The following is a 26,746-nucleotide window of genomic DNA, read 5'->3' as shown; positions in this document are numbered from 1 at the left end:
GCTTCAAGAGGGCCACCATTGTCCCTGTTCCCAAGAAAGCTAAGGTAACTGAGCTAAACGACTACCGCCCCGTAGCACTCACTTCCGTCATCATGAAGTGCTTTGAGAGACTAGTCAAGGACCAGTCTATTCCACCCTACCTGACACCCTAGACCCACTCCAATTTGCTTACCGCCCAAACAGGTCCACAGACGATGCAATCTCAACCACACTGCACACTGCCCAAACCCATTTGGACAAGAGGAATACCTATGTGAGAATGCTGTTCATCGACTACAGCTCGGCATTTAACACCATAGTGCCCTCCAAGCTCGTCATCAAGCTCGAGACCCTGGGTCTCGACCCCGCCCTGTGCAACTGGGTACTGGACTTCCCGACGGGCCGCCCCCCAGGTGGTGAGGGTAGGCAACAACATCTCCACCCCGCTGATCCTCAACACTGGGGCCCCACAAGGGTGCGTTCTGAGCCCTCTCCTGTACTCCCTGTTCACCCACGACTGCGTGGCCACGCACGCCTCCAACTCAATCATCAAGTTTGCGGACGACACAACAGTGGTAGGCTTGATTACCAACAACGACGAGACGGCCTACAGGGAGGAGGTGAGGGCCCTCGGAGTGTGGTGTCAGGAAAATAACCTCACACTCAACGTCAACAAAACTAAGGAGATGATTGTGGACTTCAGGAAACAGCAGAGGGAACACCCCCCTATCCACATCGATGGAACAGTAGTGGAGAGGGTAGTAAGTTTTAAGTTCCTTAGTGTACACATCACAGACAAACTGAATTGGTCCACCCACACAGACAGCATTGTGAAGAAGGCGCAGCAGCACCTCTTCAACCTCAGGAGGCTGAAGAAATTCGTCTTGTCAGCAAAAGCACTCACAAACTTCTACAGATGCACAATCGAGAGCATCCTGTCGGACTGTATCACCGCCTGGTACGGCAACTGCTCCGCCCACAACCGTAAGGCTCTTCAGAGGGTAGTGAGGTCTGCACAACGCATCACCGGGGGCAAACTACCTGCCCTCCAGGACACCTACACCACCCGATGTCACAGGAAGGCCATAAAGATCATCAAGGACAACAACCAACCGAGCCACTGCCTGTTCACCCCGCTATCATCCAGAAGGCGAGGTCAGTACAGGTGCATCAAAGCTGGGACCGAGAGACTGAAAAACAGCTTCTATCTCAAGGCCATCAGACTGTTAAACAGCCACCACTAACATTGAGTGGCTGCTGCCTACACACTGACTCAACTCCAGCCACTTTAATAATGGGAATTGATGGGAAAGGATGTAAAATATATCACTAGCCACTTTAAACAATGCTACCTAATATAATGTTTACATACCCTACATTATTCATCTCATATGTATACGTATATACTGTACTCTATATCATCTACTGCATCCTTTTGTAATACATGTATCACTAGCCACTTTAACTATGCCACTTTGTTTATGCTGAGTGTATCTCATATGTATATACTGCACTCAATACCATCTACTGTATCTTGCCTATGCCGCTCTGTACCATCACTCATTCATATATCTTTATGTACATATTCTTTATCCCCTTACACTTGTGTCTATAAGGTAGTAGTTTTGGAATTGTTAGCTAGATTACTTGTTGGTTATTACTGCATTGTCGGAAATAGAAGCACAAGCATTTCGCTACACTCTCATTAACATCTGCTAACCATGTGTATGTGACAAATACAATTGGATTTGATTTGATTTGGAGCAAAGTGCAGAGAGATCCTTGATGAAAACCTGCTCCATACCGCTCAGGTTCATCTTCCAACTGGACAACGACCCTAAGCACATAGCCAGGGCAATGCAGGAGTGGCTTCGGGACAAGTCTCTGAATGTCTTTGAGTGGTCCAGCCAGAGCACAGACTTGAAGTTGATCGAACATCTCTTGAGAGACCTGGAAAAAAGAAAACCATTTGATGTTGCCAATTATTTTAATGATTATTTCATTGGCAAAGTGAGCAAACTTAGGCAGGAAATGCAACAACGAAAACAGTGAGCAGTTGTATTCATGAATAAAAAAACTAATAACGAAAGAAAAGCATTGCAAGTTTGAATTTTGTAAAGTTAGTGTGGGAGAGCTGGAAATATTATTGTTATCGATCAATAATGACACACCTGGCATTGACAACTTAGATGGAAAGCTCCTGAGGATGGTAGCTGTCATATATTTAATCTGAGCCTAGAGGAAAGTCTTTGTCCTCAGGTCTGGAGGGAACCCAAATTAATTCCGCTACCCAAGAGAGGTTAATCGGCCTGAATAAGCTTTCTGCCAGCTTTTAGAAAACTGTTGGAAAAAATTGTGTTTGACCAAATACAATGCTATTTTTCTGGAAACAAATTAACATCAGATTTATAGAGAAGGGTACTCAACATGTACTGCACTGACACAAATGACTGATGATTGGTTGAAAGAAATTGATAATAAGAAGATTGTGAGAGCTGTACTGTTAGATTTCAGTGCAGCCTTTGATATTATTGATCATAACCTGTTGTTGAAAAAAACGTATGTGTTATGGCTTTTCAACCTCTGCCATATCATGGATTCAGAGCTATCTATCTAATAGAACTCAGAGGATTTTATTTCATGGAAACTTCTCTAATGTCAAATATGTCAAGTGTGGTGTGCCGCAGGGAAGCTCTCTAGGCCCTCTACTCTTTTCTATTTTTACCAATGACCTGCTACTGGCATTAAACAAAACGTGTGTGTCCATGTATGTTGATGATTCAACCATGTACGTATCAGCAACCATAGCTAATGAAGTCATTGCAACTTTTTGTTAGGGGTTTCAGTCTGTTTTAGAATGGGTGGCGAGTAATAAACTGGTCCTGAACATCTCTAAAACTAAGAGCATTATATTTGGTACAAAACATTCCTTAAGTTCTAGACCTCAGCTGAATCTGGTAATGAATGGTGTGGCTGTTGAACAAGTTGAGGATATTAAATTACTTGGCATTACCTTAGATTGTAAACTGTCATGGTCAAAACATATAGATTCAATGGTTGTAAAGATGGGGAGAGGTCTGGCCATAATAAAGAGATGCTCTGCTTTTTTGACACCATACTCTAAAAAGCTAGTTCTGCAGGCTCTAGTTTTGTCTAATCTTGATTATTGCCCAGTCGTGTGGTCCACTGCTGCAATGAAAGACCTAGTTAAGCTGCAGCTGGCCCAGAACAGAGCGGCACATTTTGCTCTTTATTGTATTTATATCAGAGGGTTGATACAAATACTATGCATGCCAGTCTCTCTTGGCTAAGAGTTGAGGAGAGACTGACTGCATCACTTCTTTTTATAAGAAACATTAATGTGTTGTGTTGAAAATCCCAAATTGTTTGCATAGTTAACTTACACACAGCTCTGACACACACACTTCCCATCCCACCAGACATGCCACCAAGGGTCTTTTCACAGTATCCAAATTCAAGAAACCGTACAGTATTATATAGAGCCCTTATTGCATGGAACCTCCTTCCATCTCACATTGCTCAAATATCTAATATCTACTGACAGCTGTCTGGGTTCAGGTCTTGATATTTCCTGAGTCTTATCTCCTTGGTGTTTCATGATTGTGGGTAAAAATGTATGCAGTGGTCTTCCACCATGAAAATGGCGTATGTCACCTGGCAACCGTCTATAAGAGTTATGATATCATGGGAATATCTCCACCTTTCTTGATGATACTTTAATTTAGCTTATGAGTCCAGTGAGAAGTTTATTCTCCAGGGCTCTATCTCAATTTGTCTTTCTGAGAGTCCTTGCATCCCATCTCCTTGCCTCCTCAACCATGTTGGAAGAGAAGGTCCAGGGTCCTTCCTCTCGGACCTCATTCTCCAATGCATTTGGAGACTGAGGCGTAGGAGAGAGAATGTGAGGAATCAAGGAAAGAGGAATTCAGAAAGTTGGGACTTGGGATGTATTTTTATGTATTTTGATTATTTGATTTGGTATTGGATGAGAAGATCTGAGAAGAAGATATCCTCCAATTCCCTCTGATGTTATGAGAATTTCTCGACTTCTTGGCACTGATGGAAACATGGATCACCACAGATAACACTGGTACTCCTACTGCTCTCTCTTCGTCCGCCCACGTGTTCTCGCACACCCCGAGAGCTTCTGGTCAGCGGGGTGGTGGCACCGGGATCCTCATCTCTCCCAAGTGGTCATTCTCTCTTTCTCCCCTTACCCATCTGTCTATCGCCTCCTTTGAATTTCATGCTGTCACAGTTACCAGCCCTTTCAAGCTTAACATCCTTATCATTTATCGCCCTCCAGGTCCCCTCGGAGAGTTCATCAATGAGCTTGATGCCTTGATAAGCTCCTTTCCTGAGGACGGCTCACCTCTCACAGTTCTGGGCGACTTTAACCTCCCCACTTCTACCTTTGACTCATTCCTCTCTGCCTCCTTCTTTCCACTCCTCTCCTCTTTTGACCTCACCCTCTCACCTTCCCCCCCTACTCACAAGGCAGGCAATACGCTCGACCTCATCTTTACTAGGTGCTGGTCTTCCACTAACCTCATTGCAACTCCCCTCCAAGTCTCCGACCACTACCTTGTATCCTTTTCCCTCTCGCTCTCATCCAACACTTCCCACACTGCCCCTACTCGGATGGTATCGCGCCATCCCAACCTTCGCTCTCTCTCCCCCGCTACTCTTTCCTCTTCCATCCTATCATCTCTTCCCTCTGCTCAAACCTTCTCCAACCTATCTCCTGATTCTGCCTCCTCAACCCTCCTCTCCTCCCTTTCTGCATCCTTTGACTCTCTATGTCCCCTATCCTCCAGGCCGGCTCGGTCCTCCCCTCCCGCTCCGTGGCTCGACGACTCATTGCGAGCTCACAGAACAGGGCTCCGGGCAGCCGAGCGGAAATGGAGGAAAACTCGCCTCCCTGCGGACCTGGCATCCTTTCACTCCCTCCTCTCTACATTTTCCTCCTCTGTCTCTGCTGCTAAAGCCACTTTCTACCACTCTAAATTCCAAGCATCTGCCTCTAACCCTAGGAAGCTCTTTGCCACCTTCTCCTCCCTCCTGAATCCTCCTCCCCCCCTCCTCACTCTCTGCAGATGACTTCGTCAACCATTTTGAAAAGAAGGTCGACGACATCCGATCCTCGTTTGCTAAGTCAAACGACACCGCTGGTTCTGCTCACACTGCCTTACCCTGTGCTCTGACCTCTTTCTCCCCTCTCTCTCCAGATGAAATCTTGCGTCTTGTGACGGCCGGCCGCCCAACAACCTGCCCGCTCGACCCTATCCCCTCCTCTCTTCTCCAGACCATTTCCGGAGACCTTCTCCCTTACCTCACCTCGCTCATCAACTCATCCCTGACCGCTGGCTACGTCCCTTCCGTCTTCAAGAGAGCGAGAGTTGCACCCCTTCTGAAAAAACCTACACTCGATCCCTCCGATGTCAACAACTACAGACCAGTATCCCTTCTTTCTTTTCTCTCCAAAACTCTTGAACGTGCCGTCCTTGGCCAGCTCTCCCGCTATCTCTCTCAGAATGACCTTCTTGATCCAAATCAGTCAGGTTTCAAGACTAGTCATTCAACTGAGACTGCTCTTCTCTGTATCACGGAGGCGCTCCGCACTGCTAAAGCTAACTCTCTCTCCTCTGCTCTCATCCTTCTAGACCTATCGGCTGCCTTCGATACTGTGAACCATCAGATCCTCCTCTCCACCCTCTCCGAGTTGGGCATCTCCGGCGCGGCCCACGCTTGGATTGCGTCCTACCTGACAGGTCGCTCCTACCAGGTGGCGTGGCGAGAATCTGTCTCCTCACCACGCGCTCTCACCACTGGTGTCCCCCAGGGCTCTGTTCTAGGCCCTCTCCTATTCTCGCTATACACCAAGTCACTTGGCTCTGTCATAACCTCACATGGTCTCTCCTTACATTGCTATGCAGACGACACACAATTAATCTTCTCCTTTCCCCCTTCTGATGACCAGGTGGCGAATCGCATTTCTGCATGTCTGGCAGACATATCAGTGTGGATGATGGATCACCACCTCAAGCTGAACCTCGGCAAGACGGAGCTGCTCTTCCTCCCGGGGAAGGACTGCCCGTTCCATGATCTCGCCATCACGGTTGACAACTCCATTGTGTCCTCCTCCCAGAGCGCTAAGAACCTTGGCGTGATCCTGGACAACACCCTGTCGTTCTCAACTAACATCAAGGCGGTGGCCCGTTCCTGTAGGTTCATGCTCTACAACATCCGCAGAGTACGACCCTGCCTCACACAGGAAGTGGCGCAGGTCCTAATCCAGGCACTTGTCATCTCCCGTCTGGATTACTGCAACTCGCTGTTGGCTGGGCTCCCTGCCTGTGCCATTAAACCCCTACAACTCATCCAGAACGCCGCAGCCCGTCTGGTGTTCAACCTTCCCAAGTTCTCTCACGTCACCCCGCTCCTCCGCTCTCTCCACTGGCTTCCAGTTGAAGCTCGCATCCGCTACAAGACCATGGTGCTTGCCTACGGAGCTGTGAGGGGAACGGCACCTCAGTACCTCCAGGCTCTGATCAGGCCCTACACCCAAAAAAGGGCACTGCGTTCATCCACCTCTGGCCTGCTCGCCTCCCTACCACTGAGGAAGTACAGTTCCCGCTCAGCCCAGTCAAAACTGTTCGCTGCTCTGGCCCCCAATGGTGGAACAAACTCCTCACGACGCCAGGACAGCGGAGTCAATCACCACCTTCCGGAGACACCTGAAACCTCACCTCTTTAAGGAATACCTAGGATAGGATAAAGTAATCCTTCTCACCCCCCTTAAAAGATTTAGATGCACTATTGTAAAGTGGCTGTTCCACTGGATGTCATAAGGTGAATGCACCAATTTGTAAGTCGCTCTGGATAAGAGTGTCTGCTAAATGACTTAAATGTAATGTTAAATGAGATGTGAGGAATGGAGGAAAATAATCAAATACAACATGTACTGTATGCAGATACGACATGTACTGTAATTTACTGACGCACATCAGCTGCACAAAGTGGTTGTGTCCCAAATGGCACTCTAATCCCTATTTAATGCATTATTTTTCACTAAAGCCCCATGGGCCCTGGTCAAAATTAGTGCACTATATAGGGAACAGGGTGCCATTTAAGACATACCCACAGTATTCTAGATGTTCCATTTAGTCAACCACAAGGAGGCAGTATTTTACTGTTGTAGCATGGCCACTAACTGTAAAGCGACACCCTCGTTAGCATACATACATGATAATCAAAGATTACAATCTTGTATATTGACCTAGATCTGATCTATTTTCCTCATGTTTTTGTCATATTTACTCATTTACAAACAAGAATGCAGATCTCAAAGGCATGGACAATACAGTATGACATGTTACAGGCCCACAAGTTGTTCATGAACCTTGTATCGACCCTATCCATGAACAATAACATTCCATTAGTAGATATATCGGTACTGGCTGAGGACTTCCTGTCTTTCACTGCAAAGTCCATACCCTTAACTAACACATGTATTCATGGGACTGTTAATTGACAACAGATGGCCTCTCCGCATTAATCAATGTACATATTGAATAAATCAGCAGCTGAAGTTACAGCACTAATGAGTAGCTAAGTTGTTCTGCGGTCTACTGTTGTACTGTAAATAGGAACTAAAAAATATCTGAGGAAATATAGGTAACTGTTTTTTAATTTGATGCCATCCGTTGCAGAATGAATACTAGTGTCGGTTTCTCTCTGATTCTTTGTGTGTGAGTTATGAGTGTATTTGAACTGTAACCTTTTCTTCATTATAGTTTTCCCCCTCGTGTGTGTGTGAGTGCTCATGCACTCATGTTTAAGTATGCATGTGGCAAATCAACATTTGTGCAACATCTGTGTGGTATGCACTATGCCTGTGTGGCCTGTGTGTGCAGGGCCTTTTAGGGGCCCTAAGCAATATTTGGTTGGGTGGGCCCCCCACCTTGCAGGTGAACATTTTAGTACCCCCACACACTCTTGAAGGTGGAGAAAGAATTGAAGTTTTAAAGCAAGTTTTCTGCAATTCTACACATTTCATTGAGGGGAGGAGAGAAAATGTAGCAATTTTAAAACTATCTTCATGCAATTCTACTGATAAGCTAATTCCCTGCAATTTTACACATTTTGCCATGAGGTGGAGAGAAATGTTTGCAGTTTAAAAGTTAATTTCCTCAATTCTACACATTTTGCCATGACTTATGCCATGTTAATATGATATCTGAGTGAGAGTGACAAAATAATTTGGGGTCCCCTGGAGGTCAGGGCCCTTGGCATGTGCCCTGCGTGCCCAGTCTGTAATTTGGTTATGATTACTACAATGTTTAGGTAGTTGGCTAAAGTAACTTACCAATATTAAAACATTTTAGCTGGGCTAATTGAGTGACTGTCAGTGACTGACATAAGAGAAAAACTGCTGATGAACAACCCAATTTTTTAATTGCACCTTGTGGTTTTTACTATACTAAGTTATGACCCCAACGACCACTTATGTTGCTTATGCCCAGGGCTGGCCCTGTGTGTGTATATATGATGTGTATGTTCTTGTGTGTTCATGTCTGGCTGTGGGGCTGTTGTTTTTCCCATCTGCTGTGCTCGACGCTAGTCATTTATCTCAGTTATCCTGACAGTGTCAGAGCTCCATCTGTGAAAACAGTAAACACACTGACTCACTCCTACACCGCTCTCTTAGTAACTGCCATCGATACCAGGCATGGGAGATAAGTGCATGGCTCACAGCCGCACACACACATACACACACATGAGCAGCACACACTCACACTTTCATACACGAGAGCAGCACAAATGTCCACACACACACAGTACACACACATGATAAACACACACACACACGGCTACTATAGTTACCATTTGTTATCAAATCAAATCTAAATGGAAGAAGAATATATAAATATATGGATGAGCAATGACAGAGCGGCATAGGCTAAGATGCAAGAGATAGTATAGATGTCACGGTCATCCTCCTCTTCATCTGAAGAGGAGAGGCGAGAAGGATCGGAGGACCAAAATGCGGCGTGATATGTGTTCATGTTGAATGTTTAATTAAAGAAAGAAGTGAACACTGAAACACTATACAAAAACAGTAAACAAAATAACAACCGTGAAGCTAATGCAAGCTGCGCTGAAACAAGCCATCAACATAGACAATCACCCACCAACAAACAGTGCAACCCAGGCTACCTAAGTATGGTTCTCAATCAGAGACAACTAATGACACCTGCCTCTGATTGAGAACCATACTAGGCCGAAACATAGAAATACCCAAATCATAGAAAAACAAACATAGACTGCCCACCCAACTCACGCCCTGACCATACTAAATAATGACAAAACAAAGGAAATAAAGGTCAGAATGTGACAATAGAATACAGTATATACATATGAGATGGATAACACAAGATATGTAAACATGATTAAAGTGGCATTATTAAAGTGACTAGTGTTCCATTTATTAAAGTGGCCAAGGAATTCAAGTCTGTATGTAGGCAGCTAGTGATGGCCTTTTTGGCCTTCCAGTGACATCGGGTGCTGTAGGAGGTGTCCTGAAAGGCAGATAGTTTGTCCCCGGTGATGTGTTGGACTGCCCTGCGGTTGTGGGCGGTGCAGTTGCCGTGCAAGGCAGTGATACAGCCCGACAGGATGCTCTCAATTGTGCACCTGTAAAAGTTTGTGAGGGTTTTAGGTGACAAGCCACATTTCTTCATCTTCTGAGGTTGAAGAGACGCTGTTGAGCCTGTGTGGGTAAACCATTTCAGAATGTCATAGATCCCGAGGAACTTAAAACATTATACCTTCTCTGTTGCTGTCCCGTCAATGTGGATAGGGGGTTGCTCTCTCTGCTGTTTCCTGAAGTCCACGATCATCTCCTTTGTTTTGTTGACGTTAAGTGTGAGGCTGTTTTCCTGACACCACACTCAGAGAGCCCTCACCTCCTCCCTGTAGGCTGTCTCTTTGTTGTTGGTAATCAAGCCTACTCCTGTTGTGTCGACTGCAAAGTTGATGATTGAGTTGGAGGCTTGCATGGCCACGCAGTTATGGGTGAACAGGGAGTACAGAAGGGGGCTGAGCATGCACCCTTGTGGGGCACCAGTGTTGAGGATCAGCGGAGTGGAGATGTTGTTTCCTACCTTCACAACCTGGAGGCGGCCCGTCAGGAGGTCCAGGACCAAATTGCACATGGTGGGGTTAAGACCCAGAGTCTCAAGCTTAATTATGAGCTTTGAGGGTACTGTGGTGTTGAATGCTGAGCTATAGTCAATGAACAGCATACTTACATAGATATTCCTCTTGTCCCGATGGGATAGGGCAATGTGCAGTGTTATGGCGAATGCATCGTCTGTGGACCTATTGGGGCGGTAAGCAAATTGAAGTCGGTCTTGGGTGATATGATCCTTGACTAGTCTCTCAAAGCACTTCATGATGACAGAAGTGAGTGCAAAGGGGCGATAGTGATTTAGTTAAGTTACCTTTGCATTCTTGGGTACAGGAACAATGGTGGCTATCTTGAAGCATGTGGGGATAGCAGACTGGGATAGGAAGAATTTGAATATGTCTGTAAACACACCAGCCAGCTGGTCTGCGCATGCTCTGAGGACGCGTCTAGGGATGCCGTCTGGGCCGGTAGCCTTGCTCGAGTTGACACGTTTAAATGTCTTACTCACGTCAACCACGGAGAAGGAGAGCCCACAGTCTTTGGTAGCGGGCTGCGTCAGTGGCACTGTATTATCCTTAAAGTGGGCAAAGAAGGTGTTTAGTTTGTCTGGAAGCAAGACATCGATGTCCGTGAAATGGCTAGTTTTCCTTTTGTAATCTGTGATTGTCTGTCGACCCTGTCACATAAGTCTCGTGTCTGAGCTGTTGAATTGCGACTCCACTTTTTCTCTATACTGACAGTTTGATTGCCTTGTGGAGGGAATAACTACACTGTTTGTATTCGGCCAAATTCATAGTCCCCTTTCCATGGTTAAATGCGATGGTTTGCGCTTTCAGTTTTGCGCGAATGCCTCGCACCTATCCACGGTTTCTGGTTAGGGTAGGTTTTAATAGTCACAATGGGTAAAATATCTCCTATACACTTCCTTATAAATTCACTCACCGAATCAGCGTATTCGTCGATATTGTTCCCTGAGGCTACCCGGCAACATTTCCCAGTCCGTGTGATCAAGACAATCTTGTAGCATGGATTCCGATTGGTCAGACCAACGTTGAATAGTCCTTAGCACAGGTACTTCCTGTTTGAGTTTCTGCCTATAGGAAGGGAGGAGCAAAAAAATGGAGTTGTGGTCAGATTTGCCGAAAGGAGGGTGGGGAAGGGCCTTGTATGCATCTCAGAAGTTAGAGTAACAATGGTCCAGTGTTTTGCCAGCGTGAGTGCTGCAGTCGATATTCTGATAGAATTTAGGTAGCCTTGTTCTCAAATTTGCTTTGTTAAAATCCCCAGATACAATAATGCTGCTTCATGATATATGGTTTCCAGTGTGCATAAAGTCCAGTGAAGTTCCTTGAGGGCCGACGTGGTATCGGCTTGAGGGGGGATATACACGGCTGTGACAATAACCGAAGAGAATTCTCTTAGGAGATAATACGGTCAGCAATTGATTGTGAGGAATTCTAGGTCAGGTGAACAAAAGGACTTGAGTTCCTGTATGTTGTTACAATTACACCATGAGTCGTAAATCATGAAATGTACACCCCCGTCCTTCTTCCCAGAGAGATGTTTATTCCTGTCAGTGCAATGCACTGAGAATCCAGGTGGCTGTACCGACTCTGACAGCATATCCCAAGAGAACCATGTTTCCGTGAAACAGAGTATGTTACAATCCCTGGTGCCTCTCTGGAAAGCAACCCTTGCCCTGATTTTGTCGACCTTGTTATCTAGGAACTGGATATTAGCGAGTAATATACTCGAAAGCGGTAGGTGGTGTGCGCGCCTCCGAAGTCTCATCAGAAGACCGCTCCATCTCCCTCTTCTCCGGCGGCCATGTTTTGGGTCGGCCTCTGGAATCAATTCAAATGCTCTGGGTGGTGCAGACAAAGGATCTGCTTCGGGAAGGTCGTATTCCTGGTCATAGTGCTGGTAAGTTGACGTCGCTCTTATATCCAATAGTTCTTCCCGGCTGTATGTAATAACACTTAACATTTTCTGGGCTAACAATGTAAGAATAAATACATAAAAAACGAAATACTGCAAAGTTTACTAGGGACTTGAACCGAGAGCCTTCTCTGTCGGCGCCATCTTGACAGAGGCATGGCAAGTCCAGAAAGAGTGCCCTTTGGCTCTAAAACGCATTGACCTACTGTCACTGAGTTTTGGTGGTCTGAGGGCAACTTTCCAAAGATGGCCTGAAGGCACAGGTGAATTTACAATGAAGAGATCGCATTTAACATACAACCAGCCTTTCCTATAACTCCTATACATTTTTATTACATATCCGAGAACACCCACTGCTGAAGTTTATAACATTAGCCCCAGGATACAAAGACCATGTAGTCATGTCTCTATTGTGATCTATGGCTAATACATGGGGGTGGGGGAGAGCGAGCGAGCGAGAGGGATGCCAGAGCCAAAATGAATGGCTGGATGACTAGGAATCAAGGAGGAAGAAGAAAGGTAGAGGGGGGCAATAAAGTACAGAGGCAAACAGGCACACTTGTTCCCGTCTGGACTGCAACAGGGGAGAGCAGATATGACCAAGAGTAACTAGCAGGTTATGTTTTTGCGAGTCTGTAACCCTAACCCTCCCCCTCACCCAAAACCTAACTCTTACTTCCTTCCCCCCTCAAACCATATAGTTTCCAAGACAAACAAAAAAATCACATTCGACAATCAAGACCTTTCAACTTCTACTTTATGAATGACTGTTAAACCTTCAATCTTAAAGGGATTAATTAAAAAATGACAAAGTTTCCTTACTCTGTAAGCAGTCTATGGACATGGTAAGACAGCAATCCATGCTTTAGTTTTCTTTACCTTTCTTTAACTTACCTTATCCATAGACTGCCTACAGGGTAAGGAAATCAATACATAATTTTGTAATTTGGGTGAAATGTCCCTTTAACTCAATTCAGTTTCTTTGATTGAATTGAATTTTAATCTGGTGTTTAAGTTATCATGAGAGAAGAGGAGAATTTCAACCTTTTGACTGAGCAGGTGTGCTACAAACTAAAAGTGTAATCATATGCTCTTCGTGGTGAGTCATGGTGATTGTTGACAGAGAGGCTTGGATCCCGTTGTTGTTTTTACCTGCATGTCTCAAAGGTTTCCTGCCTGGCTTGTGGTGTGTGAGCTCATTGCGACGTTGCTCCGCTCCGCTCCACACCCGCTAGTTATTGTGTACATCAAGGCGTCACACTGGCAAGAGTTTTAAACCACAAGAAGTAAGTCCTGACTTGTCAGTGCGCTTGTATCAAGATTATTTTGATACACATGAAAAAGCATGCAAGATGCCTGGAAATGTGTACCATGTTCTCAGCCGAACTTTGATGTTGTTGCAGCATGGGTACTGAGTGTTTCACCTCTGTCCAGTTCAGAGGTTCATGGAGCGTTTTGAATTGATCTCTCTCTCACTATAGCAAGCCATGTTGCTTAGATATGTGAATAATATAGAATTCATACATTCAACAATCATATTTCTATTAATGTAATGTATCTTCTTCTGGTGATCTACAATGAGGAAATGTCAGTTTTATATTTTATTCAATAAACTGAGGTTTGAATGCAATACATTGTTGATAAGGCCTACTGACAAACGTTCTTAGTGCATACAATGTATGTCTGATTTTGTCTGCTGTATTTGAATAGAGTTTATTCAGTGTGGGTGGTACTCTGACTTGAGATTCACACACTTAACTCTCCTATTGACCCCAATGAATGATTAATGTTAAAGTCTGAACTGTGCACTCTTATCTCAACTCTTAATCGGGCCCTGTATGCATACTGTATGTGTTATAGCTGGAATGGATATACAACCTTCTCGGTAACCTCACTGCCCCCATTTCCTCCCAATGCATTTTTACAACAAACACATCACACATTCTGAATTGTCCCTCTCTCCACACCCTACTCTGATTACAACCCTGCTCAACACATCAACCCTGTCCTCCTTTCCTCTCTTATTCCTCTCTCCACTTGCTCTCTGTCACACTCACTCTCTCTTCCCTTCCTTCACTCGCTCTCTGTCACACTCTTCTCTCTCACTCTGACTCTTTTCCTCAGCCATAGCAATACACCATCTCCCTCTCTCCTTCGCTCGCCTTGTTGATTTTCACATTTTCACATTTTACATTCACTTTTCGGGCCTCTCCTCGACCCCCACTTCCACAAATCCCACCCGTGGCATTCATCATCCACTATTGGCCCATTCATCACGGAGCATGAAAGGGCTCTGCAGACAGGGCTGGGGGGGCTAGCAAACATCCTCAGGAATGTAGTGTTGCAGTCACATTTATAATGCTTTGCAGCAGTTTACAGTATGTTTCCATGGGGGAAGAAGTCTCCCCAAAGTATGATGGAGCACAATGTGATGAAAACTTCCTGATAGTTCCTCTAATCTGAGAGGGAGACATTTTCAAAATGTATGTCTTACATTCAACAGAAATGCAGTTTCAGTTGATTTGGAATAATGTTGACCAGCATTTTGATATCCTTCCATGTTGAAACAATCTGTTTTGTTACAATTCTATTGTGGTAGAAAATGGGATTTTTTGTTTGCACAGAAGATTCTATTTAATTTGGGGTCAAAAATAAGTTAAGTTTAAAAAGAACTGTCCACTCTGACATAGTAGGCTGAGAAAAGGAGAACCTGGTCTCGGATTTAGGAGCCGCCTTACTAAGACAGACACAACCCCAAATATTTACTAGTGGTTAATGATTACAAACATACAAACTGGGCCCGGTTTCCGGATTACGATGGAATTTAGGCTTAGTGTTTTAACGACCAGAGATATAACGATGCTCTTACAATGGTTCTAAAAATGAAATTAGCCTTAAGATGCTTTTGGGAAACTGGGCCCCTGGTGATAGTATTTGAAATGAACGATTAGTCAGAACTTGTTCTGCATACTAGTGGATACCAATCTCCTCTCACACAGCCCAATAGTTGTGTAGCGAGAGAAGGAAAAAATATGGACTTAGAACGATAGCTCCAACAATGCAGAGGTGAAAGCCTAACAGACTGTACAACAAAAGCCCAGGGACCATATTTATCAATACTGCATAGAAACTATTCTAAAATAACTACTTACGAATTGAAATTTAGAATGTTCGTACGTATAAAGAAAGGGTGATTTATCAAACAATCTTCCAAGTGTCAAATGCACACCGGTAGAATGGATAAATACCAATTGTTCTCAGCCTCAGCGCTGGTGCACGACCGTGGCTATTTATATTTTGAAATGCCCCTAATTAACCATAAGGTAAAAATCATCCCTTTAAAGCCCGTTGTGAATATACATCGCCATAACATGAAATACAAGTGCGCAACCATAACAAAACTAAGAAAAAAAAGGTTTTCAGAGACTAAAATAGTGTCCTAGTGTCAGAGATTGATTGCAATTAAAATGTTTTATTTGGCTCTCTAGGTTGTGGTTTGACCAGTAAAAATAAAAACATAGCTACAAAGAGAGGACCATTGAGCACCACAGTATGAACCATAATACCCATAAAACCTAGCATTAAAACCCAGAAATAGTTCCAATCGGGATTTTAGGACTACTTTATATAAGGTTTGTGTTTCGTGTAGACTTACCCTGGTGTGACGTTTTGATAACCGAACACATCTCTCTTGGACAAGGTAAGCCATGTTTGCTAGCTGCTAATAAACTAATTTGGTTAGCACAAAGATCTGTGGTTAGCTAGCACCCCGTATTATCGGCATATTCAACAGCATTTAGAAATATAATACCTTCAACAGTGTTATCTTGTGATCAAGCCATCAATGTTTTGTGATTATTGGTGTCATAAAAATGTTAGCTAATGGGTTAACAATTAGCATGTTTGACATTTCAGTGGAAATACTACTACTATCAGCTTTTTGATAAGGGGTTGAGCAAAACAAATACTTTCTGTATTAACAGCGTGCGGTTCCAAGTTATTGGCCACCTTACTATTTTGTTCATAAGATATACAGTTGATAAGATATACAGTTGAAGTCAGAAGTTTACATACACTTAGGTTGGAGTCATTAAAACTCATTTTTCAACCACTCCACAAATTTCCTGTTAACAAACTATAGTTTTGGCAAGTCGGTTAGGACATCTACTTTGTGCATGACACAAGTAAATTTTCCGACAATTGTTTACATACAGTGAATTATAAGGGAAATAATCTGTACCACAATTCCAGTGGGTCAGAAGATTACATACACTAAGTTGACTGTGCCTTTAATTAAACAGCTTGGAAAATTCCAGAAATGGATGTCATGGCTTCTGATAGGCTAATTGACATAATTTTTTAAATGTATTTTAATTTTATTTTATTTTATTTCACCTTTATTTAACCAGGTAGGCAAGTTGAGAACAAGTTCTCATTTACAATTGCGCCAAGATAAAGCAAAGCAGTTCGACACATACAACGACACAGAGTTACACATGGAGTAAAACAAACATACAGTCAATAATACAATATAAACAAGTCTATATACGATGTGAGCAAATGAGGTGAGATAAGGGAGGAAGTGAAGGCAAAAAAAGGCCATGGTGGCAAAGTAAATACAATATAGCAAGTAAAACACTGGAATAGTATATTTGCAATGGAAGAATGTGCAAAGTTGAAATAAAAATAATGGGGTGCAAAGGAGCAAAATAAATAAATAAACTAAATACAGTAGGGAAAGAAAGAGGTAGTTGTTTGGGCTAAATTATAGGTGGGCTATGTACAGGTGCAGTAATCTGTGAGCTGCTCTGACAGTTGGTGCTTAAAGCTAGTGAGGGAGATAAGTGTTTCCAGTTTCAGAGATTTTTGTAGATCGTTCCAGTCATTGGCAGCAGAGAACTGGAAGGAGAGGCGGCCAAAGAAATAATTGTTTTTGGGGGTGACCAGAGAGATATACCTGCTGGAGCGTGTGCTACAGGTGGGAGATGCTATGGTGACAAGCGAGCTGAGATAAGGGGGACTTTACCTAGCAGGGTCTTGTAGATGACATGGAGCCAGTGGGTTTGGCGACGAGTATGAAGCGAGGGCCAGCCAACGAGAGCGTACAGGTCGCAATGGTGGGTAGTATATGGGGCTTTGGTGACAAAACAGATTACACTGTGATAGACTGCATCCAATTTGTTGAGTAGGGTATTGGAGGCTATTTTGTAAATGACATCGCCAAAGTCGAGGATTGGTAGGATGGTCAGTTTTACAAGGGTATGCTTGGCAGCATGAGTGAAGGATGCTTTGTTGCGAAATAGGAAGCCAATTTTAGATTTAACTTTGGATTGGAGATGTTTGATATGGGTCTGGGAGGAGAGTTTACAGTCTATCCAGACACCTAAGTATTTGTAGTTGTCCACGTATTCTAAGTCAGAGCCGTCCAGAGTAGTGATGTTGGACAGGCGGGCAGGTGCAGGTAGCGATCGGTTGAAGAGCATGCATTTAGTTTTACTTGTATTTAAGAGCAATTGGAGGCCACTGAAGGGGAGTTGTATGGCATTGAAGCTTGCCTGGAGGGTTGTTAACACAGTGTCCAAAGAAGGGCCAGAAGTATACAGAATGGTGTCGTCTGCGTAGAGGTGGATCAGAGACTCGCCAGCAGCAAGAGCGACCTCATTGATGTATACAGAGAAGAGAGTCGGTCCAAGAATTGAACCCTGTGGCACTCCCATAGAGACTGCCAGAGGTCCGGACTCTATCAGAGTAGTAGTTGGTGAACCAGGCGAGGCAATCATTTGAGAAACCAAGGAAACCATTTGAGTCATTTGGAGGTCTACCAGTGGATGTATTTCAAGGCTTACCTTCAAACTCAGTGCATCTTTGATTGACATCATGGGAAAATCAAAAGAAATCAGCCAAGACCTCAGAATTTTTTTTGTAGACCTCCACAAGTCTGGTTCATTCTTGGGAGCAATTTCCAAATGCCTGAAGGTACAACATTCATCTGTACAAACAAAAGTAACTAGGTATAACCACCATGGGACCACGCAGCCGTCATAACTCTCAGGAAGGAGACGCGTTCTGTCTCCTAGAGATGAACGTACTTTGGTGTGAAAAGTGCAAATCAATCCCAGAACAACGGCAAAGGACCTTGTGAAGATGCTGGAGGAAATAGGTACAAAATGATCTATATCCAAAGGAAAATGAGTCCTATATCAACATCAGCCACTGCTCCAAAACCACCATAAAGAGCCAGACTACGGTTTGCAACTGCACATGGGGACAAATATCACACTTTTTGGAGAAAGGTCCTCTGGTCTGATGAAACAAAAATAGAACTGTTTGGCCATAATGACCATCATTATGTTTGGAGGAAAAAGGGGGTTGCTTGCAAGCCGAAGAACACCATCCCAACCTTGAAGCACGAGGATGGCAGCATCATCTTGTGGGGAAGCTTTGCTGCAGGAGGGACTGGCGCACTTCACAAAATAGATGGCAAAGGAACATTTTGTGGATATATATATACAGTGGGGCAAAAAAGTATTTAGTCAGCCACCAATTGTGCAAGTTCTCCAACTTAAAAAGATGAGAGAGGCCTGTAATTTTCATCATAGGTACACTTCAACTATGACAGACAAAATGATAAAAAAAATCAGAAAATCACATTTTTAATTCATTTATTTGCAAATTATGGTGGAAAATAAGTATTTGGTCACCTACAAACAAGCAAGACTCCTGGCTCTCACAGACGTGTAAATTCTTCTTTAAGAGGCTCCTCTGTCCTCCACTCATTACCTGTATTAATGGCACCTGTTTGAACTTGTTATCAGTATAAAAGACACCTGTCCACAACCTCAAACAGTCACACTCCAAACTCCACTATGGCCAAGACCATAGAGCTGTCAAAGGACACCAGAAACAAAATTGTAGACCTGCACCAGGCTGGGAAGACTGAATCTCAATAGGTAAGCAGCTTGGTTTGAAGAAATCAACTGTGGGAGCAATTATTAGGAAATGGAAGACATACAAGACCACTGATAATCTCCCTCGATCTGGGGCTCCACGCAAGATCTCACCCCGTGGGGTCAAAATGATCACAAGAGCGGTGAGCAAAATCCCAGAACCACACGGGGGGACCTATTGAATTACCTGCAGAGAGCTGGGACCAAAGTAACAAAGCCTACACACCACGTTGCCAGGGACTCAAATCCTGCAGTGCCAGACGTGTCCAGCAGAGTAATCATCGCCTGACACTAATTAGCATAACGCAATGGACATAAATATCCCTAGAAAATATTCCTATTCATGAAAATCACAAATGAAATATATTGAGACACAGTTTAGCCTTTTGTTAATCACCCTGTCATCTCAGATTTTCAAAATATGCTTTACAGCCAAAGCGAGACAAGCATTTGTGTAAGTTTATCAATAGCCTAGCATAGCATTATGCCTTGCTAGCAGCAGGCAACTTTGTCACAAATCCGAAAAGCAATCAAATTAAATTGTTTACCTTTGATGAACTTCGGATATTTTCACTCATGAGACTCCCAGGTAGATAGCCAATGTTCATTTTTTCCCAAAATATTATTTTTGTAGGCGAAATAGCTCAGTTTGTTCTTCACATTTGGCTGAGAAATCGCCCGGAAATTGCAGTCACGAAAACAGCGAAAAATATTCCAAATTAGCTCCATAATATCGACAGAAACATGGCAAACGTTGTTTATAATCAATCCTCAAGGTGTTTTTCAAATATCTATTCGATAATATATCCGTCGGGACAATTCGTTTTTCAGTAGGACCGATTGGAGTAATGGCTATCTCTGTATTTTATGGAGAGTCACCCTGGGAGCCATCACGTGACCACTTACGCAATGTAGCCGCCTACGGCTATTCTTCAACATAAATGCGTAAAACTACGTCACAATGCTGTTGACACCTTGGGGAATACGTAGAAAGTGTAAGCTGGTTGATAGCACATTCACAGCTCAATAGGGACTCATTGGAACGCAGCGCTTTCAAAATATGGGGCACTTCCGGATTGGATTTCTCTCAGGCTTTCACCTGCAACATCAGTTCTGTTATACTCACAGACAATATCTTTAAAGTTTTGGAAAAGTGTGTTTTCTATCGAAAGCTGTCAATTATATGCATATTCTAGCATCTTGTCCTGACAAAATATCCTGTTTAAAACGGGAACGTTTTTTTTTCAAAAATGAAAATACTGCCCCTAGAGTCGCAACACGTTATTAATTAAGCCAGTACATGTCCAGGCCCGTCTGAAGTTTGATAGAGAGCATTTGGATGATCCAGAAGAAGATTGGGAGAATGTCATATGGTCAGATGAAACCAAAATATAACTTTTTGGTAAAAACACTTAACTCGTCGTGTTTGGAGGACAAAGAATGCTGAGTTGCATCCAAAGAACACCATACCTACTGTGAAGCATGGGGGTGGAAACATCATGCTTTGGAGCTGCTGTTCTGCAAAGGGACCAGGACGACTGATCCATGTAAAGGAAAGAATGAATGGGGCCATGTATCGTGAGATTTTGAGTGAAAACCTCTTTCAGCATGACAATGATCCCAAACACACCACCCGGGCAACGAAAGAGTGGCTTCGTAAGAAGCATTTCAAGGTAAGGTCCTGGAGTGGCCTCGCCAGTCTCCAGAGCTCAACCCCATAGAAAATCTTTGGAGGGAGTTGAAAGTCCGTGTTGCCCAGTAACAGCCCAAAAACATCACTGCTCTAGAGGAGATCTGCATGGAGGAATGGGCCAAAATACCAGCAACAGTGTGTGAAAACCTTGTGAAGACTTACAGAAAACATTTGACCTCTGTCATTGCCAACAAAGGGTATATAACAAAGTATTGAGATAAACTTTTGTTATTGACCAAATACTTATTTTCCACCATAATTTGCAAATAAATTCATAAAAAATCCTACAATGTGATTTTCTGGATTTTGTTCTCATTTTGTCTGTCATAGTTGAAGTGTACCTATGATGAAAATTACAGGCCTCTCTCATCTTTTTAAGTGGGAGAACTTGCACAATTGGTGGCTGACTAAATACTTTTTTGCCCCACTGTATGTATGCTGTACAGTATGTACAGTATGTATGCTGAGATCATGTGACAGATCATGTGACAGATTGCACACAGGTGGACTTTATTTGACTAATTATGTGACTTCTGAAGGTAATTGGTTGCACCAGGAAAAACGCCAAGGGGGGAATACTTTTGCAAGGCACTGTAGCTGTTTTAAGTCATTGTTTTGTCATTATTTTGTCAGCTCACGCAACTGAGCTGTACCATCTTGCCCATTTTAACTGGTTCTGTCCTATGAAAAATGGACTTTGTCCTATGAAAAATAAACTGGTGAGAGATCATTGAGCTGTTTCTGTGTAGGTATGTCTCTTAATAAATGTATTATCTAATATATTAATATATTATGTATTATTTAATAGATATATTTATTAAAACAGTAGTTCATGAAGTGAGTGCACGCTCAAAATAATTGAATCGCGCATGCCCAGCATATTCAATCTACTGCTCACCCCCATTTACTTAGAGCTCCATGTACTTTCTTCTTTTTAGCCAAATCATCAACCAACCTAGGTAGCATGTGTAAAAAGTAGAACTTCTGCAGCTGTTGCACATGTGCATCTGTGTAGTCTTTATCAAATGGAATGTCCGCTTCTATGTGCTCGCTTGGTGTCCAGACGACCAGCTTGCAACTCTGTAGGCCCAGGCACATCATGGTCACTTGTGACTGAAAGAAGGAATAAGAAAGCACATTGCTACAGAATTCTGATTAGTATGATTTTACAATACAATATTCAATAATTGTAATAATACAGCTAATAATTTATTTTCTTGAAAATATTTTTACCCACCTGAAAGTAGTATCCATCTTTGCCATTGGAGCGAATTTGGTACTGTCCATCGTCCAAGCTTTTAAAGTCACCATTTGGCCGACTCAAAAATTCTGTCAGAGATGTGGAACTCTTGAAGGGGCACTTGATCTCAAGGAGCTGTGATGCATCAAAGATCCCATCTGGGCTGCCTCCCAACCAAGGATGGTCAGGGTGCACCGCCAGGCCTCTGTTCTCCACAACATGCCCTCTGCTCTCCAGGAGTGTAATGACATTGACCTCATTTTCATTGCCATGCTTTGTTGCTGTATTGCCAGTGAAGGATGGGTACAAATGCTCATTTACACATTTTTTGGGATCTGTGGTGTTTCGTTTGGGAACTTGTTTAGCTGTGCTGGCTGTTAGAGCTTCCTAGTATCATGTCATAGCTGTGAAGCACTTTGGATCTTGGTTTCTTCCATCAATGTAGCTGCTTGTACAGGGGATCATTTTATGTAGGCCTCATAAAACATTGTGCGCATCCTACAGGTTAGTGATGTACTGTGTTGAGTGTGACACATTGTGTTCATGTGGGCTGAATCATGTTGGCTTGAGCCTGCCTTGCTGCTGCTGTCTACATCTGCTCTGTAGCTGAAGAAAACCATTTGCCTGGAGCCGAAAAAGTGGGACCATTACCGAGGAGTTAATGTGGCTTGCGAACTCTGCATGGTTCCTAAAAAGTTGGGGCGAGGTTGTAGAATCCTCCTGTGACAACGTTGATGGGCCTGGACATGTGTGGTGGGGTCTGTGGTGTTTAAAATGAATGTGTTTCGCCTTCCTCAGCCCTACATTCTTCCTCACACCTGAGTTCCACTTCCTTTGCACATCAGTGCATGGCATTCCTGTTTTGCCTTGCCTGACTGCACTCTCAACCTACATTGAAGAAAATATTTTTACAGTTATTATCTAACCCAGTGTTTTCCAAACCTCTCCTGGAGTACCTGTTGTCCTGCACTTTCATGTAATTTTTGGTCATTACTGTAACGGCATTCCTCCTCTTCTGAGGAGGAGTAGCGAGAAGGATCGGAGGACCAATGCGCAACGTGGTAAGTGTCCATTATGTTTAATACGAAAAACAACAGAACACTAGAACAAAATAACGTTCATCAACGAAAACCGAAACAGTACCGTGTGGCAACAAACACTCACACGGAAACAAACACCCACAACTCAAAAGTGAATCCCAGGCTACCTAAGTATGATTCTCAATCAGAGACAACTAACGACACCTGCCTCTGATTGAGAACCACACTAGGCCGAAACAGAAACCAAACATAGAAAAACAAACATAGACTGCCCACCCCAACTCACACCCTGACCATACTAAATAAAGACAAAACAAAGGAAATAAAGGTCAGAACGTGACAATTACTTTATTGACCTTGTGATGAGATGCGTGCAGGCTCTGACTCGGCTCTATGTCTGCTTTTAGGTAGACAAGGTCGTCTCCAACATCCTTCAATAACATCCAACCGACTTTGTTACTGCGTAGGTATTGGTATGCCTCCAAACTTTTTAAGTTGCTCATCGCCTTACCATCGCAAGCTACTGATTCAACAAAGTAAGTAAATAGCTACCTTATGGGATACGAGGCGACTTCTTCACGTCATCTTCCCAACCATCAATTATGGAGGGTAAAGTTAGGCTGATATAACCCTTTTTGATCTCTGTCAGGTTGTGTTCCCCCATAATTTTTAGTTTAGCAAGCTCTTCATGAATGAATCAATGAAGAAACTGTTTGTTTACTTCAAACTGGAAATAACGGCCATATTTCGAGCTTTACTTGGTTCATCGCGCTCTAGCGACTCCTTGTGGCAGACCGGGTGGCTGCAGGCTGACCTCAGTCATCAGGTGAACGGTGTTTCCTCCGTCACATTGTTGCGGCTGGCTTCCTAGTTAAGCGGTCGGGTGTTCTGAAACGTGGTTAGGCGGGTCTTGTTTCGAAGGACGCATGACTTGACCTTCTCCTTCCGAGCCTGTTGGGGAGTTGCAGTGATGAGCAAAATTGCAATTGTGGAGAAAAAGGGAGTAAAGTACAATTGGGCCAATTGTGCTCTGCCCTAAGGGACTCCCGATCACCGCAGGTTGTGATACAGCCTGGGATCGAACCTGGGTCTGAAGTGACGCCTCTAGCACTGCAAGGCAGTGGCATAGGCTGCTGCACCACTTGGGAGGCCTACATACCAGTTTTAAAAGTTCTGTAGATAAATAAACACTACTAGCGTGGTTTCTTCATTTCATAACTACACTGAGCATGCCAAACATTAGGAACACCTACAGTAACACCTTTAAACCCCCCATTTTGCCCTCAGAACAGCCTCGATTTGTCAGGGCATGGACTCTGCAAGGTGTGCACCTACGCTTGGCAGGTTCTGTGTGATTTCTGAACTTGATAACTATTTTTTATCGGAACTGAATAACACAGCCTCAAAGAACAACATTTATCTTATGCTGACTCGGTGAGTGTGTTTATAAATAAGTGCATTGGAGATGTCATAACCACTGTGACTATTAAAGCCTACCCTTACCAGAAAGCGTGGATGGATGGTGGCATTTGCAAAAAACTGAAAACGTGATCCACCGCATTTAACCATGGAAAGAGGTCTGGCGATATGGCTGAATATAAACAGTGTAGTTACTCCCTCCGCAAGGCAATCAAACAAGCGAAATGCCAGTACAGAAACAAGGTGGAGTCGCAATTCAACGACTCAAACACAAGACGTATGTGGCAGGGTATACAGGAAACTTAACAGATACCGACGTCACGCTTCCAGACAAACTAAACACCTTCTTTGCCCGCTTTGAGGATAGTACAGTGCCACCGTCGTGGCTCGCTAACAAAGTCTGCGTCCCCCCCTCTCCTTCTCAGTGGCTGACATGAGTAAAACATTTAAACATGTTAACTCTCGCAAGGCTGCCGGCCCAGACGGCATCCTTAGCCGCATCCTCAGAGCATGCGCAGACCAGCTGGCTGGTGTGTTTACGGACATATTTAATCGCTCCCTATCCCAGTTTTCCCCAGATGCTTCAAGGTGGCTACCATTGTTCCTGTACCCAAGAAGGCAAAGATAACTGAACTAAATGACTACTGCCTCATTGCACCCACTTCAATCATCATGGAGTGCTTTGAGAGACTAGTCAAGGATCCCTCCAAACTCATTAAACTTGAGTCCCTGGGTCTTGACCCCCCCCAACATCTCCACTCTACTGACCCTCAACACTGAGGCCACCACAAGGGTGTGTGCTCAGACCTCTCCTTGTCTCCCTATTCACCCACGACTTCGTGGCCATGCATGCCTCCAACTCAATCATCAAGTTTACAGATGACACAACAGTAGTGGGTTTGATCACCAACAACGACGAGACAGCCTACAGGGAGGAGGTGAGGGCACTCAGAGTGTGTTGTCAGGAAAACAACCTCTCACTCAACGTCAACGTCAATGTCAACAAAACAAAAGAGATGATCATGGACTTCAGGAAACAGCAGAGGGAGCACATCTCTATCCACATCGAAGGGTCAGCAGTGGAGAAGGTGGAACGTTTTAATTAAGTTTCTGGGCGTACACATCACAAACAAACAGAAATGGTCCACGCACACAGACAAGTGAAGGCACAATAGCGATTCTTCAACCTGAGTAGGCTGAAGAAATTTGTCTTGTCACCCAAAACCCTTGTCACCCAAACTTTTAAAGATGCACAATCGAGAGCATCCTGTCCGGCTGTATCACAGCCTGGTATGGCAACTGCATCGCCCTTAACCGCAAGGCTCTCCAGTGGGTGGGGCGGTCTGCACAATGCATCACCTGGGGTAAAGTACCTGCCCTCCATGACACCTACAGCACCCGATGTCACAGGAAGGCCAAAAAGATCAAGGACAACAACCAACCGAGCCACTGTCTGTTCACACCGCTATCATCCAGAAGGTGAGGTCAGTACAAGTGCATCAAAGCTGGGACCGAGAGAATGAAAAACAGCTTCTATCTCAAGGCCATCAGACTGCAAAACGGCCATCACTAGCTCAGAGAGGCTGCTGCCATGGCAGAACACTGACATTCCTGTCTTGCAGGAAATCACGCACAGAACAAGCAGTATGGCTGGTGTCATTGTCATGCTGGAGGGTCATGTTAGGCTGAGCCTGCAGGAAGGGTACCACATAAGGGAGGAGGATGTCTTCCCTGTAACGTACAGCGTTGAGATTAACAACAAGCTCAGTCCGATGATGCTGACACACGGCCCCAGACCATGACGGACCCTCCACCTCCAAATCGATCCCACTCCAGAGTACAGGCCTTGGTATCACGCTAATTTCTATGACGATTACTGTGAATCCAACCATCACCCCTGGTGAGACAAAACTGCGACTCGTCAGTGAAGAGGAATTTTTGCCAGTCCTGTCTGGTCCAGCGACGGTGGGTTTGTGCCCATCGGCGACGTTGTTGCCAGTGATGTCTGGTGAGGACCTGCCTTACAACAGGCCTACAAGCCCTCGGTCCAGCCTCTCTCAGCCTATTGCGGACAGTCTGAGTACTGATGGAGGTATTGTGCATTGCTGGTGTAACTCGGGCAGTTGTTGTTGCCATCCTGTACCTGTCCCGCAGGTGTGATGTTCGGATGTACCGATCCTGTTCAGGTATTGTTACACGTGGTCTGCCACTGCGAGGATGATCGGCTGTCCCTCCTGTCTCCCTGTAGCACTGTCTTAGGCGTCTCACAGTATGGAC

The sequence above is a fragment of the Oncorhynchus keta genome, chromosome 10 (genome assembly GCF_023373465.1).
Source record: "Oncorhynchus keta strain PuntledgeMale-10-30-2019 chromosome 10, Oket_V2, whole genome shotgun sequence".
Taxonomy (NCBI): domain Eukaryota; kingdom Metazoa; phylum Chordata; class Actinopteri; order Salmoniformes; family Salmonidae; genus Oncorhynchus; species Oncorhynchus keta.
Note: the sequence above shows the minus strand (reverse complement) of the source record.